Source organism: Piliocolobus tephrosceles, chromosome 11 (assembly GCF_002776525.5).
Source record: "Piliocolobus tephrosceles isolate RC106 chromosome 11, ASM277652v3, whole genome shotgun sequence".
NCBI lineage: Eukaryota > Metazoa > Chordata > Mammalia > Primates > Cercopithecidae > Piliocolobus > Piliocolobus tephrosceles.
In genome coordinates, this window is record NC_045444.1 from 64,208,321 (window position 1) to 64,225,372 (window position 17,052).

Consider the following 17,052-nt stretch of genomic DNA (forward strand, 5'->3'; position numbering starts at 1 on the left):
CTTCCATTTTTGAAGGCACCCCAGCATGTTCTGTAATAGCTCCTGTTAGGTACAGTCGATGTCCTCTGGACTCCCCTCCGCCTTCCACACCCAGATGATGATGACACAAATGCCTTGAAATATTGACATGTCCTCAGTCACTCATTTACAGAATGTCTGTACAAATATTTACATTACCCCGTCCCTCCTAGCAAATTTGCCTTTAGATTAATCTGCTCTCCGAACGCAGGCCGGGAGTGGCTTGGAGTGTGGAAGGGTTTAAGGGTTGTGGTAGGTGGAACTGACTGACTTTGATCGGCTTTGCCAGGGGCTTGAAGGAACCGGCTCTTCCTTTCGCAGAACCCAGGTGTTTCTCTGGGCCCGAGAAGTTTTTGCTCCCGAGTGAGTCAGGGACGGGAGCAGGCACGCACAGTCGCGTTAAGTGTATGAAATGACGACCTCAGAAGGGCGCCCAGGGACAGGGGCTTGGCAGCACCTAGCGGAGGCCGCCAGGCAGCCTTTCCTTTCGGAATCCGGTCTCCTCAGTGCTCCCTGCCGCGGCGCTCCTGGCCCCGAGCGCTGGAGCCCTTCTGGGTCACCGTTCCAGACAGCGGCCGGCCCACCTCCGCCGGACTTCGCGGGCGAGGGCTCCTGCTACTGAGCGCAGGCCCGCGGATGGCAGCTCGGGGTTTCCACGGCGGGTGATCTCGGGACACCACGGATTCCCACGGAGGCCAGGCCAGGGGAGAGCCCCGGCTCTGGGACCCCGCGTGACCAGGGCGCAGGGCGCCGGGTGCGGGATCCCCGGCCCATCTGGCGGCGCAGAGAGGGGCGCCCAGTAGGGTGGGTGCGCTGCGTGAGCCCCGGCCACTGGCTGCTCCACTCCAGCTGGGCGGACGGGCGGGAGCCGGGGGCGGGGAGCCGGGAGCGCCGCCCCGCCAGCGCGCCCCGCCCGTGGGATAGGAGGGGCTGCGGCGCCGCGGACCACTGGAGGCGCAGCACGGTCGCCGCCGCCGCTGTCGGTGCTGGAGATCGCCGCTCAGTGCTGGCGGCGCCTGTGCCTCCTCCTCTCCTCTGCTAGCCCGCGCTCCGGTCCGCCTGCCGGGGCCGGCTCTCCGCCTCCTGCCTCCCGCCGCAGCCGCGCAGCCGCCGCAGAACCCGCGGCACCACCGCTCGCCCTCCAGGTAGGTGTCCTAGCTGCAAAGGGATTGCCCGGGGCGGGCGCCACGGTGCCCGCATCGCGGCCCGGGGGCATTGTGCGCCTCCGGCTGGCCGAGGACCCCGAGGGACGCGTGGGTGGGCAGCCGCAGCTTCAGGCCCCCAGGGCATCGCCGTCCCCCTGGAGGCGCCGCCGGCCGATAGCCCGGACTACAGGGAAGTGGGGGCGGCGGTGGCAGCCGATTCCCGCGGCCGGGATGGGAGGGGGCGTCTGTAGCGCGGTCCCCCTCCCTCCCCCTCGTTGCCAGGGAATTCCGGCTGCCTGCCACTTGCGCTCGCGTTCCCTCGCGCGGGCCGGCGCCCCTGCTCCCTGCAGGCTGCCTGGGGATTGAAGCAGGGGTAGGGAGGACTGATGTAATTGTCAGCGGAAAACCGAACCCGCGCGGGTGAGAGCGCCCGCGCCCGCGCGAGCTAACGCCTACGCCGCACCTTTCAGGGAATCCGGGAAGCCGAGAGGAGCGGCTGGGGAAGTTGTGCATTGGGTTTTATTGTGCGCGTGCACTGCGGACTGCCCTCTCGGGGCACCACTGCCCACCCGCTGCTGGCGCCCCTGCATCCCTCCCTGCAGCCTTCGTCCACACCCCCGGCCAGGGCCAAGTCTGCCTTCCCTGGTTCAGACCGGGACAGGGTTTGCATTGCAGTCAAGACGTGCTTCCCCTGCATCAAGCCGGGAGCTGCCCGCAGATCGTGTCGCCGGGGATGCTGGGGGAGGAGGGAATGGGAGACCTGGGGAGGAAGCCTGGAGAAGTAATGACACCAGCAGATTTTCTCCCCAAAGCTTCTGCTGCATATAGACACATCTGCAAGGCACCTTTTAAGCTGTTTTTGAAAGTTATAACCAGATACTGATTTTGCGACAATCCTGTGATATACCTGAACGGTTGCTTAAACATAGAGACCTAAAGCTAGGGGAAGCATTACATAATGGACATGAAGCAAATGACACGAAACTAAGTGAACCCACTGGGTTGCCAGATTATTTCTCTCTTCTGGACACAAAATCCTGTAAGATTTTTTCTATAGGAAGTTTCATTTTTAAATTGCTGGGCTAAGTTTGACCAATTGTCTATTATATTCAGTCGTGATTTTTTTTTCTAAATAATTTTCTTGGACATCTTTTCTTAAATTTAAAAATTGCGTACTAATGGTTATATATCACTAAGCTGATTAGGAAATGTAGTCTTCACAAGGTAAAAATGAGAAATTTCCCATCTTAATACCATTAACTTTGTTTTCCTCTTGTTTTGTTTTTGTTTCTTTTCCTTCTTTCATCCCCCGCTTATTTTTTGGAAACATTTCTACAGTTTTGGGTACTGCAAGCTCACAACGTTGATATTTCTATCACACGCTACAGCATTGCAGAGACAAAGACTAATAATAAATGAAACAGAAGACCTCGCAGTAACTCTGAGAGTGATCAGGGTTCCCAAGGTCGAAGGGAAGCTGCAGTGTAATTCAGCAATAATCACTTACAGAGAAAATGCATAGCCCTCTCTGGGAAAGGCCCTTATTGGTAGATTTTATTCTTATTATTCTTTTGCAGTTGGAGTTCATATATTTTTTCCCTAAAAAATAATTTTTCTTAAGGTAGAAAGGAAATATTTTGAAATTAAAAGTTCAGGCTTTTAGAAAGCCTAAAAATCCTGGTTTTGCTCATATTTTTGGTTTCAATGTTGATAACGCCATTATACATTCAGTGGATGGATTACCTTTGGCGATACCTCAGTTTCAGATTACTATGACTTGTCAGGTGACTCTTGGCTTTAGTATGAGGTAGTTCTGCTGGACTTTTACAAGAATCACATATGTAAGTTTTCTTATTCCTACATTGCTCTAACGTTAAGTTAACTTTACTTAAAGGAGAAAAATAAAGTCCTTCCAAGATGAAATCTTTGTGGTTGGAGGTCTTAGTATCACCACAGATACTGGATTAGGTACACTGCATAAGGAGATAAAAGTTCTTGTGACTTTACTCATGAAACTGTTGGAGTAGAGAGAAGATAATATAGTTTTGAAAGATAAGGCATACATTCTCAAAAGAAGGATTTTGTTGTTTTGCTACAAAGATTAGGTCATAATTATGATACTTGTTTAAAACTTTAAATCTTGGGGGGAAAAGGGTCTCATACTATCCATTGACTTCTGGAACTTTTTTTTTTCTCACTCAATATTATATCTCTAGATTCATTCATACTGTATGTAGTTGTAGTTCACTGACATTCACTGCAGTAAAATAATCCATTACGTGTCTTATAACGCAGTATGTTTCTCTCTTCTCTTCTCAGTGACCATTTGTTTTTTTTTTAATTTTGTTATTTTTTGAAATATTGCAGTGTTGCTCTGATTATTCATGTTTCCTGGGCACACGTGCCAGTGTTTCTCTTGGGTTAATACCAAGGAATAAAATTGCTGGTTTGTAGGTTATGTGAATATTCAACTTAAGTATTGCCAAATTATATTCCCAAATGGTTGTACTAATTTACGTAAGCCAGGGAAACAATCAAATACAAACACTAAATACAAACATGGACTTCTGTTTTGCATATGTGTCTGTTGAAATACACATCTTTTTAGAAAGCAAGAGAATGATGAACATAAAACTTAGGATGGCAGTTATCTTTTATATGGACTAGAGGGTAGCATGTAGGGAGGAACACACACGGATGTTAGTTATTGATAATGACCTAGTCCTTCAGTTTTGTGGTGAGTTCCTAGGTGATCATTGTGCAAAGTGAGTATGTTCCAAGTTCCCCAATAGATGCCTGATACCTCCCATGGTGCCAAACCCTATGTATATCTTCTTTTCCATAGGTACATACCTATGATAAAATTTAATTTATAAATTAGGTACAGTAAGAGATTAACAACAATCATAATAAACAGAACAATTTTTAACACTATACTGTAATAAAAAGTTATGTAAATATGGTTTCTCTCTCTTTCAAATTATCTTATTACACTATATTCACCTATTCTCAGAACCTCATTGACCATGGGTAATTGAAACTTTGAATGGGGGCAGATGCTGTATTTAAAAAAAGGAAAGAGGATCATGCATGGACCAGTGATTATATTTTAAGGCTCTAAGGAGAAAGAAAATAAGGACAATAGAGTTGTCACAAGACAATAGGCCTACAAGATATTAGTTGAAAGATGAAGATGCAGTCCCTGTGCATAGGCACGAGTTTCCCAGAGTTCATGGAAGAAATTTGCAAAAAGGTTGAGCAGGAAGTGGTCATGCTGAGAAGAAGGCTGTTGTGGACTTAGAAAATGATTTGAACAGAAGTTGAGGGAGCCATGAGAGATTTTCCAACAGTGAACCACTCAAAGCATTTATACAGTAAGTTTAGGGAACAGACAGGTGGGGGCTACCAGGAGAGATCCAAGGCTTCTCGTTAGGAGGGGCTGCTGATTGAGATGGGAGTTCTCAAGTTTGGAGAAAATGAAATGGATTGGTTTAAAAACTAAAACTACCGTCCTAGAAAAGAAGAGGAGGGTCAAAGGTATTTGACCATAATGAAAAGAAATATGAAGAATCTTGGTGTGTAGCATCAATTTTATTTATTTATTTATTTATTTATTTATTTATTTATTTATTTATTTATTTATTTATTTTGAGACAGAATCTCGCTCTGTCACCCAGGCTGGAATGCAGTGGCGCAATTTTGGCTCACTGCAACCTCCTGGGTTCAAGCAATGCTCTTGCCTCAGCCTCCCTAGTAGATGGGACTACAGGTGCGTGCCATCACGCCGATTAATTTTTGTATTTTTAGTAGAGATGGGGTTTTACCATATCGGTCAGGCTGGTCTTGAGCCCCTGACCTCGTGATCCGCCCACCTCGGCCTCCCAAAGTGCTGGGATTACAGGCCTGAGCCACTGTGCCCAGCCAAATTTTTTTTTTTTTTTTTTTAAGAAAATAGTGGAGTTGCTGTGGGAGCTTTTAGTAAGGTTTAAACATCTCAAGTATGTGATAATAGATATCCAAGCTCATGTTTGAAAATGTGCATTATGGTGTCTGCTTTATATGTAGAGGGTTTTTTTAATTTTTAATTTTTTTGGATACATAATAGGTGTATGTATTTAGGGGGTATGTGAGATATACAATGTGTAATAATCACATCAGGGCAAATGGGGTATCCATCATCTCCAGCATTTATCCTTTGTGTTACAAACAATCCAATTATACTCTTTGAGTTATTTTTAAATGTACAATTAAATTATTATTGACTATAGTCACCTGTTGTGCTATCAAATACTAGATCTTATTCATTGTTTCTTTTTTCCTTTTTTTTTTTTAAGGGACAGGGTCTCCCTATGTTGCCTAGTCTGGTCTTGAACTCCTCCTGGGCTCAGGGGATCCTTCTGCCTCGGCCTCCCAAAGTGTTAGGATTACAAGCATGAGCCACCACTCCCAGCTCATTTATTCATTGTTTCTATTTTTTTTGTACCTATTAGCCAACCACTTCCCCCCTAACTTCTCTACTACTCTTCCCAGCGTCTGGTAACCATCCTTCTACTTTCTATCTCTATGAGTTCAATTGTTTTAATTTTTAGCTCCCACAAATAAGTGAGAACATGCTCCTCATTGATAATGTCTAGCTTAGCTAGTGCTGGATTCTCTGGACCTAGCACATGGTGGGTGTTGAATAAATATTTTTGGAATGAATGAACGGATTTTAAGTAGTTGGTTAGATTTTTCAGGTTTTTGGAGATGTTACAAGTGTCAATTCGTGTTAGTCTCTGCTTCTTTCTTATTGAACTTATACCTTTTAAAAATAACTTTGAGGCTGGGCGCAGTAGCTCATGCCTGTAGCCCCAGCACTTTGGGAGGCCAAGGCGGGTGGATCACTTGAGGTCAGGTGTTCGAGACCAGCCTGGCCAACATGGTGAAACCCAGTCTCTACTAAAAATATTAAAATTAGCTGGGAGTGGTGGGCGTGTACCTATAGTCCCAGCTACTTAGGAGGCTGAGGCAGGAGAATCGCTTGAACCCAGGAGGCAGAGGTTGCAGTGAGCCGAGATTGCACCACTGCACTCCAGGTTAGGTGACAGTGAGACTCCATCTCAAAAATAAATAAATAAATAAATAATTAAATAAACAAGAGAACTGCAGCACAAAGTGGTTAAGTAATCTGCCCAAGGTGGTTTCCTTGTCTGTAATGTGGATGTACTATCTGTAATGTGGACATATTATGAGGGCTTAACTCTCCAGTTGTGTCAAGTATTCTGTGAACTTCTGGCCCAGAGTAAAAACTCACCACATATTGCCAGCAAGTTAGGGAGTTGTTGTTACAGAAATAGTACCCCCGAAGGTACAATAGCTCAAATGACCAAGGATAATTTAATTGGATCTCAGTTTTACAAGTAATAAACATTTAAATAGAACATTTCTTTCAAATTCAACTTTGTCTAACTCAGTTGGCCTTGGGTATATTGTTGGTGTTTAGTGACTATTAGATATGACAGTTTGTACATTTGTTATATTCTGAGAGGAAATTAGATGCATCATATATCCATCGGATGTTCTGGATTCTTCACTCAGGCTTTGCCATGTTCAGTGCATAAATACTATCTGGCAGTTAGTAAAATATGACCAAAATTATTAATCCCTATGGGTGATTAAAACAAACATACACATAAAAATCAATTTTCTTAAATCAAATGAGAGCTTTCCTGTGTCAGTATCCAAAGGCAGCGTTTTAAATTTTGATTATACTGTGAAATTCTGCTTTCAACAAATAAAATTTCACATTATTTTCTGTCCTCTTCTGTTCCCCCTTAAACCCCTACCATTACTCTTTCTACACACTTAATATTTCTGTTAATTTGCTTCTGAGGGAATGCTTGGGTATTTACTGCTAAGTGTTTTTCTGGGTCTTTCTAGAAGACTGACTGATTTTATTGCTTAGGTTTGGGGCCAAATCCTGTGGTTGCCTGGCTCTCTGAGATATTGAGTCTTCAACCTTTAGCTGCCTGTAAGTGACTGCTCAAATGTCATGGGGAGCCTCTGCAGGATAACCATTAAGGGTTGTTTTTTTTTTTTTTTTTTTCTTTTTCATTTGTTAAATCCCCAAAACTAATGCTATTAAGGGGCTTTTCATAGACCTAGAAAACTATGTATTCATCTTTTTAACTCCCACATCACATAGCCTTGTACATAGTGGACATTCAGTAAGTGTTGTTAAATATACAATTTTTGTTAATTGATTCGTATAAAATTACACTGTACATTGTTTGCCATTTGAAATGCTAATTATAGTTCTGTTTGGTTTGTGTTTACATTCTAATCTTTCGGAACACTGGAGAAAAAAACTTTAAGCTTTTTCCCTTTAAACTTTGAAGGAAAACACATATTTGGATAAGGCGGTGCTGCACTTCGAGGCTCAAAATGTCCATTATTGGGTAGCTAACTGACAATTATTTCTCTGTGTAGGAAATATTTTTTAAAAACTCTTCGAGAATAATGCCTAATTATTCTTTGTGAGCTGGCCAAATTTTGTGAAATAATGAGGTTTAGGGATTACATTTTTCAAAGCCAGCAATAAAATATACAAAGATTAAAGCACATTTCTTTAAGTTGGAGGTGCTGGAGCTTTTTGGTTGCTCTTTTTGTTTTTGAAATGGGCCATCTGACATTTATATGCAAACCAATAACGTATGAATTAAATGCAAGCAAGGTTCTGTTTCTTCAGACACTTTTTTTTTTTTCAGATGGAGTCTCTCTCTGTCACCCAGGCCCGAGTGCAGTGGCACAATCTCAGCTCACTGCAACCTGCGCCTCCCGGGTTCAAGTGATTCTTCTGCCTCAGCCTCTCCAGTAGCTGGGACTACAGGTGTGTGTCACCATGCCTGGCTAATTTTTATATTTTTAATAAAGACGGGGTTTCACCTTTTTGGCCAGACTGGTCTTGAACTCCTGACCTCAAGTGATTCTCCTGTCTTGGCCTCCCAAAGTGCTGGCATTACAAGTATAAGCCTCTGTGCCTGGTTCTTCAGACACTTCTAAAAACTGCCCACAAATCATGATGTAACTTTCTTCCTTTTTCCTCTGCTGGCATAGATGATTACTATTATAAGAAATTAGTAATCTCTTTTTGAGGATGGTGATGGAGTGTTGTACAGGGGTGTTCCTTGATTTTAATGCTATTTTCTATAATTCCTTGAAATTTTCTTTCTAAAACAGATTTTCTTTAGGACTTCCAGAAATGCTTTAGGAATTCCAGATAATTTTTTTTTTTTTTTTTTTTTTGAAACGGAGTCTTGCACTGTCACCCAGGCTGGAGTGCAGTGGTATGATCTCAGCTCACTGCAAGCTCTGTCTCCCAGGTTCACGCCATTCTGCTGCCTCAGCCTCCCAAGCAACTGGATTACAGGTGCCCACCACCACGCCTGGCTAATTTTTTGTATTTTTAGTAGAGACGTGGTTTTTAGCCAGGATGGTCTTGATCTCCTGACCTCGTGATCCGCCCGCCTCAGCCTCCCAAAGTGCTGGGATTATAGGCATGAGCCACTGCGCCCGGCCCAAATAAATATTTCTGAAATTGTAGACTCTACAAATGTATATTAATATTTCATTTAGAATTAAGATTAAATTCACCTTTCTGATTTGAAGATTAAGAATCATGATTACTCTGTCTAAAGAAAATATTGGTGGGCAATGCTGGGAGTTAGCAGTTGGCAGGCAACTGATTTTCATAGAATCAACTCAAAATGACAACTTGAGCGTGAAAAAATGGCCATTTTCCAATATAATGATTTTTTTGGGATTACTTTGAGAATATTTTGTATCAAGAGATGTATTTTCTTATTTATGTATTTATTTATCTGAGATGAGGGTCTCACTACGTTGCCCAGGCTAGAGTGCAGTGACTATTCACAGACATGATCATGGTGCACTACAGCCTCCAGCTCCTGGCTTCAGCCTCCTTAGTACCTGGGATTATACTTGTGTGTCACGGCACCCGGCAAGAGACATATTTTCTTAGTGACTCCATATCCAAGACTTAACTAGAACATTAGCCTTTCCAGCATTACCCAAATCACAGAAAGTATCTTAGAAGTAATTTTGTAGATGAGGAAACTGAGTGTCTGAGAGTTGAATGAGGTGTCCAAGCCAGTGCCAGACCTGTACTGACCATCACATGCCTGGACACTAAATCATCCTGACCTGGCACATGGTCCACACTAGAGTTAATTTGTGAAAACATGTATGTACAGATGTAGAAAAAATACTGATGGGGACCTGTAACATTTGTTTTCAACCTGAGAAGTGTGCCTGACAATTAGTATTCCCATGACCATTCTTACATGTGCTTGTTAACTGCAGTTATAATGCTTTATCAGATATGATGTCAGCTTTAAGATCAACTCACATAGTAGACTCATAGTTCCTTTCGGGAATGGCAGAATCCAGGTAGACTTTGGGTCAGTTTTTAATCAGCCATTCCAATCTGACACTACAGTGAGTACTTATAGTATTGGAAGCTTATAATAGTATACTTTGTTTTTTCTCTTCCTGACTTTTGTGCTATTGTTGTCATATTTATGTAATAAACCCCGCAATATATTGGTACTGCTTTTGTTTGAAAAGTTATCTTTTAAAGATATGTAAATGATAATTCACAAAATCTTATGTATTTACCATGTATTTACCATTTATGGTGCCTTTCATTCCTTTTTGCAGATCCATATTTCCATCTGAAATCATTTTCTTTCTGCTTAAAAGGACTTCCTTTAACATTTCTTATTTCCAATGGTGATAACTTTTTCACTTCTGTGTGTCTGAAAATGTCTTTATTTTGCCTTCAATTTTGAAGATATTTCCACTGGGTATAAAATTCTAGGTAGATTGTATTTTTCTTTTCAGTGCTTTAAAGATGTAGCCTCTTGTTTGCATTGTTTTTAATGAGAAATCTGTTATCCTTATCTTTGTACATATTGTATCTCTTTTTCTCGGGCTGCTTTAAGATTTCTTTTTATCTGCCGAGTGCTGTGACTGATGCCTGTAATCCCAGCAATTTGGGAGGCTGAGGTGGCAGATCACTTGAGGTCAGGAGTATGAGCCCAGCCTGGCCAACATGGTGAAACCCTGTCTCTACTAAAAATACAAAAATTGGCTGGGTGTGGTGGTGGGCACCTGTAACCCCAGCTACTCAGGAGGCTGAGGCAGGATAATCACTTGAACCTGGGAGGTCGAGGTTGCAGTAAACTGAGGTTGTGCCACTGTACTCCACCTTGGGTGACAGAGCAAGACTCTGTCTCAAAAAGAAAAAAGAAAAAAAGAAAAAGAAAAAAAAGAAATAAAAAGATTATTTTTATCATTGGTGTTGAGTAATTTGATCATGATGTACCTTGATGTGGTTTTCTTCATGTCTCTTGTGCCATTGAGCTCTTTGAGCCACTGAGCATCTTGAGTTTGTGGGATTTTCATTTTCAAGAAAGTTGAACAAATTTCTGCTATTATTTCTTCACATAGGTTTTTCTGTTTTTTTCTTCATTATTCTGTCTTTTGTGGGGAGTCCAGGTACTGTATATTAGGCTGCTTAAAGTTGTCTCACAGCTCATTGAGGCTCCGTTCAGTTTTTAAAGGTCTCTTTTCTCTGTTTCACTTTGGATAGTTTCGATTGCTGTGTCTTTACGCTTAGTTTCTTTTAATTTTTTCTTTTTAAATTGAGGTAGAGTCTCACCTTAGTTTATGAGGTGAGACTATGTTGCCCAGGCTAGACTTGAACTCTTGGGCTCAAGCTATCCTTCCACCTCAGCTTCCTGAGTAGCTGGGATTATAGGCTCACACCACTGCGCCTGGCCTACATTTAGTAATCTTTTCTTTGGCAATGTCTACAGTATTAATCTCATCCAAGGATGTATTTTTAATTTCAGACTTTGTGACTTTGTAGTTTTCAGCTCTAGAAGTGTTATTTGGGTCTTTAAAAATATCTCCATATCTCTACTTAACTTTTCGAACATATGGAATATAATTATAACTGTTTTTAATATTCTTGCCTGCTAATTCTAATCTTTGTGACAGCTCTGGGTCAGGATCTCCTTACCATGAGTTGTATTTCCCTGCTTCTTTATGTGCCTGGTAATTTTTCATTGGATGCTAAGTATTGGGAATTTTACCTTGTTGGGTGCTGGATATTTTTGCATTCCTGTAAATGTTCTTGAGCTTTGTTCTGTGATGCAATTAATTTACTTGTAAATAGTTTGACTTTTTAAGGTCTTGGCTTTAAGATTTGTTTAGTGGGACCAGATAGTGCTCAATTTAAGGCTAATTATTTCCACGAACCGGGCAAGACCCTTCTGTATACTGTACCCAATGTCTGTTGAATCATGAGACTTTCTAGTTTGGCAGGTGGGAGCAGACTGGTCTTGATTCTGTGAATGTGGGTACTGTTCTGTCATCTCTAGTGCATTCTAGTGTTTTTTTCTCAAGCCTCTTTGGTTTCCTTATACCTATGAGCATGAATTAACTGAGTTCTTTTCTTTTCTTTCTTCTTTTTTTTTTTTGGACAGAATCTCACTCTGTTGCCCAGGCTGGAGTGCAGTGCCGCAATCTTTGCCCACTGCAACCTCCACCTGCGAGGTTCAAGCGTTTCTCATGCCTTGGCCTCCCGAGTAGTTGGGACTATGGGTGTACGCCGTGACACCAAGGTAATTTTTGTATTTTAGTAGAGAGGGGAGGTTACACCATGTTGGCCAGGCCAGTCTCAAACACCTGACCTCAAGTGATCCACTTGCCTCAGCCTCCCAAAGTGCTGGGATTACAGGTGTGAGCCACCCTGCCTGGCCTCACTGAATTCTTGAGGGGAACTCTCTGCAGATCTCTGGAAATCTCTCTGTGAAGATCTCTCTTTTCCTTTGGACTACAGCTGCCTTGGATTTTCTGAACTGTCAGCTCAAGTCTGTTGCCCTGGGCCTGGGTTCCCCCTCCCTGTGCTACTGCTGGAAACTCACTCAAGGCAGTAACCTAGTGTAGTCTTTCTTAGGACTCACTTCACTCCTTTCCTCTCTCTTGGGGACCACTGTCTTTTGTTGCCTGATAATATCTTGAAAACTATTTCTTTGTATGTTTTGTCCACTTCTTGGTTATCTCCAACAGGAAGATAAATTCAGTCCTTCATCTTGGCCAGAAGCAGAAGTCCCCCAGATATCTGTTGAAAGTGAGGAGGCAGGCAGAGGAGTGAAGTGGAGGTCTTGAGGGATTGTGGTAAAAGTTAACGTAGCCCGTGCGGTGAAGGGGAAAGAGCTTACCATTGGAAGCCCACCTGAGAGGGAGAGTTACTCTATCAGTGCAGTTGAGTGAGTTGGCTAGCAGTTTTATTGATTCATTGATTCTTTTTTGCTACTATTCATTTACTTATTTGGTGCCTACTCTGCACCAGAGTCTTAACAAACATTATTTCTCATCCTTACAATAGGCCTACAAGGTGTTGGTATTGTTAATCCTTTACCTCCACACTCTACCCCACCTTCCCCCACTGTAAGGCCCAGCCTTTCTCAGTTTCACAGATGAGAAAATAGAAACGTCAACTGACTGCCAAGCTCCTGCAGTTTGTAAATTGTATAATCAGATTTCAAACCCAGTTTCCTGTAGCTCCAAAGCCAACTGGCCCATAATGCCTTTTCCTTGCCAGAGTTGGGATTTGTGTTTGAGTGAGTGAGTTGGGGGGAAATGAGAGTGCTAAAAAGAAGTTGAAGTGACGGCGGCTCATGATTAAGTAGACAGGGAAGGGAGGAAGCCAAAGATGAAGGCTGGTGGATGGGAAGAAAAGAGAAGCTTCAGCAGCCTTCAGTTCTCTGTGGTGTGGACAATGACTGTAATGGCCTTAAAGAAACAAGGGAGCCTGTAGTTAGCCCCAGATGATGTCAGTGAGAAGTGATGTGGGAGAAAGAAGTCTTAGAATTCTACCCGATCTGATAAGTTCTGGATCTCTAATAACAGTTCCAGATAGATTGTAGTTCTGAGAAAGGTAAAACAACAAAGCTTCTAGAAAAAGGAAATAAGCAAAGATTTCCTAAACAGGACATAAAGAGTGCTCATGATAAAGGAAACAATAGACAAACTGGACTTTACTGAAGGATCTTTTCAGCACAAACACTGTGCAGAGGACAAAAAATCAAGCAGCATAATAGGAGATATTTCCAGTATATATATGCCCAAGTCACTTTTAGGTCAGTGACTTGGACAAATGAGAAGTTACATGTAGTCACTTATTGAAACACTAATTCATTAATAAATATGATAGATTTGTATATTTCCAGAATTGTTTGTCTAATCCTCTTAAGGGCATTATATCACTAAGCAGCACAGCTAAGTGTTTGATCAGTTTAATTAGAATGATCATTTGTCACACTTTAGAAGCATTTGGCTCTTGGCTATGAAAATATCAAAGGCTGGGCAAAAAAGTATTAATTTTGCCTTTTTTGAAAATGGTATTTCAAACTGTTAAAATCTAGTCACAGTTGAATTAGTACATAACCTTCAACTACTCGAGGCTACCTAATACGCTGATTAATCAGATGATGCATCCAATTTTTCCACAATTTTTTTTAAATACTGTATTACACAGCCACGTGATTAGGATTTCTCTTATTGGCTGTTTTGAGAAAGTTGGCATCTAATTTTTGTCTTGTGTGAAGAACTAAAGTATTTTCCAACAGGTGGAATGAAACAAAAAAGACCTGTCTCGGGTTTATGTGTGGTGAAAAAGCTAGCATATACTGTGCCAATACAAAGGAAACTGAGAACCCACATAGCACTTAAAGTTGTGTGGTTAGGGATTATGAGGCATGACGTAGCAATGAGACTGAATTCACAGGCTGCAAAGTAAAAACAGTGTCCTTACTTGAATATCTTCTTCTCTATACAGTGGCCAATGGGACAGAAAGTCAGCACAAAATGATGAGGCCACTGTCACGTAACCTGTGTACTTAGTGATATCATTATCGAGCCTTTGGTTTTCGAGATGAAGAAAGGGATAGAAAATTAGATTTATGTTGAATCACTTATCATAGGGTTTAGTTTACTTACCAAAGGCTTTAGTAAGCTCTTTACGAACTCTCTCTTACAGGAGGGTTTTTTGTTTTGTTTTGTTTTGTTTTGTCTTTATTTTGAAACAGAGTCTTGCTGTGTTGCCCAGGCTAGAGTTCAGTGGCACAATCTTGGCTTACTGCAACCTCCACCTCCCAGGTTCAAGCAATTCTCCTGTCTCAGCCTCCCAAGTAGATGGGACTACAGGCGCCTGCCACCACGCCCAGCTAAGTTTTGTACTTTTAGTACAGATAGGGTTTCACCATATGGGTCAGGCTGGTCTTGAACTCCTGACCTCAGGGGATCCACCCGCCTCAGTCTCCCAAAGTGCTGGGATTACAGATGTGAGCCACCGCACCCGGCCTGTTTTTGTTTTTAGTAGAGAATTTAGGTCTTCTGTGTTTCCCAGGCTGGTCTCAAAGTCCTGGACTCAAGCGATCCTCCCACCTCAGCCTTCCAAAGTGCTGGGGTTTTTGTTTGTTTGTTTTGTTTTTAAAGAGAAAGCGATAGCCAGTGGGTCCCTGCCTATAAAGGTGGCCTTGTGTGGGTGCACCTGTGAGTGCTACCGTGGCAGAGTGGTATACTGGTTTCCCATGGCTACTGTAATAACTTACCACAAACTTAGTGGCTTAAAACAACACAAATTCATTCTCTGTGGTTCTGGTCCTTGGTGTTCCTTAGCTCGTGACCACATAACTCAAAATCTCTGTCTTATTTTACATCCCCTTTTCCTCTGTGTGTGTCTTCTCCTTTTTTTGTCTGTGTCAGAACTCTCTGTGTCTCTGTCTTACAAGGATACATGTAATTGTATTTAGGGCCCACCTGGATTATCCAGGATAAGCACCTCCTCTCAGTATCCTTCACTTAATCATATGTTTGGGAGTCATATATGATAATATTCTCTCTTAGCCGTATAAGGTAATATCTACAAGCGCAGGGGATTAGGAAGTGAACATATTTTTTAAGGGTGGGATTGGTGTGTATTTTTCAGCCAACTGCAGTTGGTTTTTCCAGCTATGAGTACATCTGCATCAGGAGATACCTGCAGAAGTAAATTTGGGGACATCTGCATGCCATGAATATGCAGGGGAAGTCACCTATGAGAACCTCTTGTGTGCTGACCTGGAGTTAGAGCTGCTGTGTGTGTTTGGGGAGGAGGGTGGGAGATGGAGGTGGAGAGGGTGTTTTGAAAGAAACTTGAGGGAGGATATCAAATGTACAAGAAACTTTTCTAAAGCTAGGTAGTAACTGGTTTGAGAAAGTCTAATTTAAGAAGTAATAACTTCAAGCTAATTTTAAGAATATTTTTTTCTCTCTCAACTATTTGATGATAAGCAAATATTAACCAAATTATGGAGACTGAGTTAGAGAACTTGTGTGCCAGTGTGACAGATAGCAAAGTTTTATTAGAAATAAAGTGCCGGGCTGGGCACGGTGGCTCATGCCTGTAATCCCAGCACTTTGGGAGGCCAAGGTGGGCGGATCACCTGAGTTCAGGAGTTCGAGACGAGCCTGGCCAACACAGTGAAACCCCGTCTCTAATGAAAATACAAAAAATTAGCCAGGCGTGGTGGCACGTGCCTGTAGTCCCAGCTACTTGGGAGGCTGAGGCACGAGAATCACTTCAACCCGGCAGGCGGAGGTTGCAGTGAGCCGAGATTGCACCACTGCACTCCAGCCTGGGTGGCAGAGTGAGACTCTGTCTAAAAAATAAAAAAAGAAAAGAAAAGAAAGCCATCCAATAGAATATTAATTTGGTTAATACTTGCTTATCATCAAATAGTTGAGAAAGAAAAAAAATACTCTTAAAATTAGCTCGAAGTTATTACCTCTTAAATTAGACTCTTTCAAACCAGTTGTCACTTAGCTTTAGAAAAATCTCGTGTACATTTGATAGCCTCCCTCAAGATCCTTTCAAAACACTTATTTGCTTATGTTTTGATCTTAAACCTTTTTTATTGTCAATACACACCTCTCTCCTGTATTGGATCTCCTGCTTTCTCTGTCTTTGTGTTTTCCTCTTCTTTGCTTGTCCCTCTGTCCCTCCCTCCCCTTCCCTCCACTCCCCTCCCCTCCCCTCCCCTCCCTTCTGTTCCCTTCCCCTCCCCTCTCATCTTTTTCCTTTCCTTTCCTTTCCTTTGCTTCCTTTTCCTTCTCCTTCTCCTTCTCCTTCTCCCTCCCTCCTTCCTTCCTTCCTTCCTTCCTGCCTTCCTTCCTGCCTTCCTCTCTTCCTTCTTTCCTTCCTCCCCTTTCTTTCTTTTTAGTGTAGCACATCCTCCGTTAGCTTCCTGAGAGGGTAAAGTTTTTGAGATCTTAAATGTCTATAAATATTTTTACACTATTCTCATTCTTAATTGATAGTTTGGGCCTAAAATTCAAGGTTGGGCATAATTTTCCTTTGGAATATTCAAGGCTTTAGTCCACTGCCCCCTAGCTTCTGAAGTTACTGTTAAGAAGACCAAAGCCATTCTAAAACCTAAGTTTGTTTTTCTGTCTGGTAGTTAGTAGTATTTTCTCTGTTTATGTTCAGTCTTTTGTCTATCTTTGGTGTCTTTAAGATCTGAAACATCTTCATTAGTTTTATTGATGCTTTCTTCCCCTCACTTTTCTCTGTTCTCTTTTTCTGAAATTCTGATTATTTGGGTATTAGACTTCCTAGATTCATTGGTTCTTTAATTGTCTTATGTTTGCTGTCATATTTCTTTGTTTTTAATCTTCTGGCCCTACTTTCTGGGAGATTTCCTCAACCTTATTTCCTTTTCCTCTTTTTTTTTTCTAGGTTTTCAGAGAGGTAGTTTTCCAGCTTTTCTATTGAGTTTTG

General features: G+C 42.2%; 1 protein-coding gene across 1 annotated transcript in view; it reads left to right on the plus strand.

The window, feature by feature from the left end:
• Positions 1-966: 966 nt before the first annotated feature.
• OSBPL6 (oxysterol binding protein like 6) overlaps positions 967-17,052 on the plus strand; it is a 203,472-nt gene continuing 187,386 nt past the window's right edge. The window contains exon 1 of the mRNA XM_023212452.1: positions 967-1,163. The gene's annotated coding sequence lies outside the window, so the exon portion shown is untranslated. The remainder of the gene's footprint in view (positions 1,164-17,052) is intronic.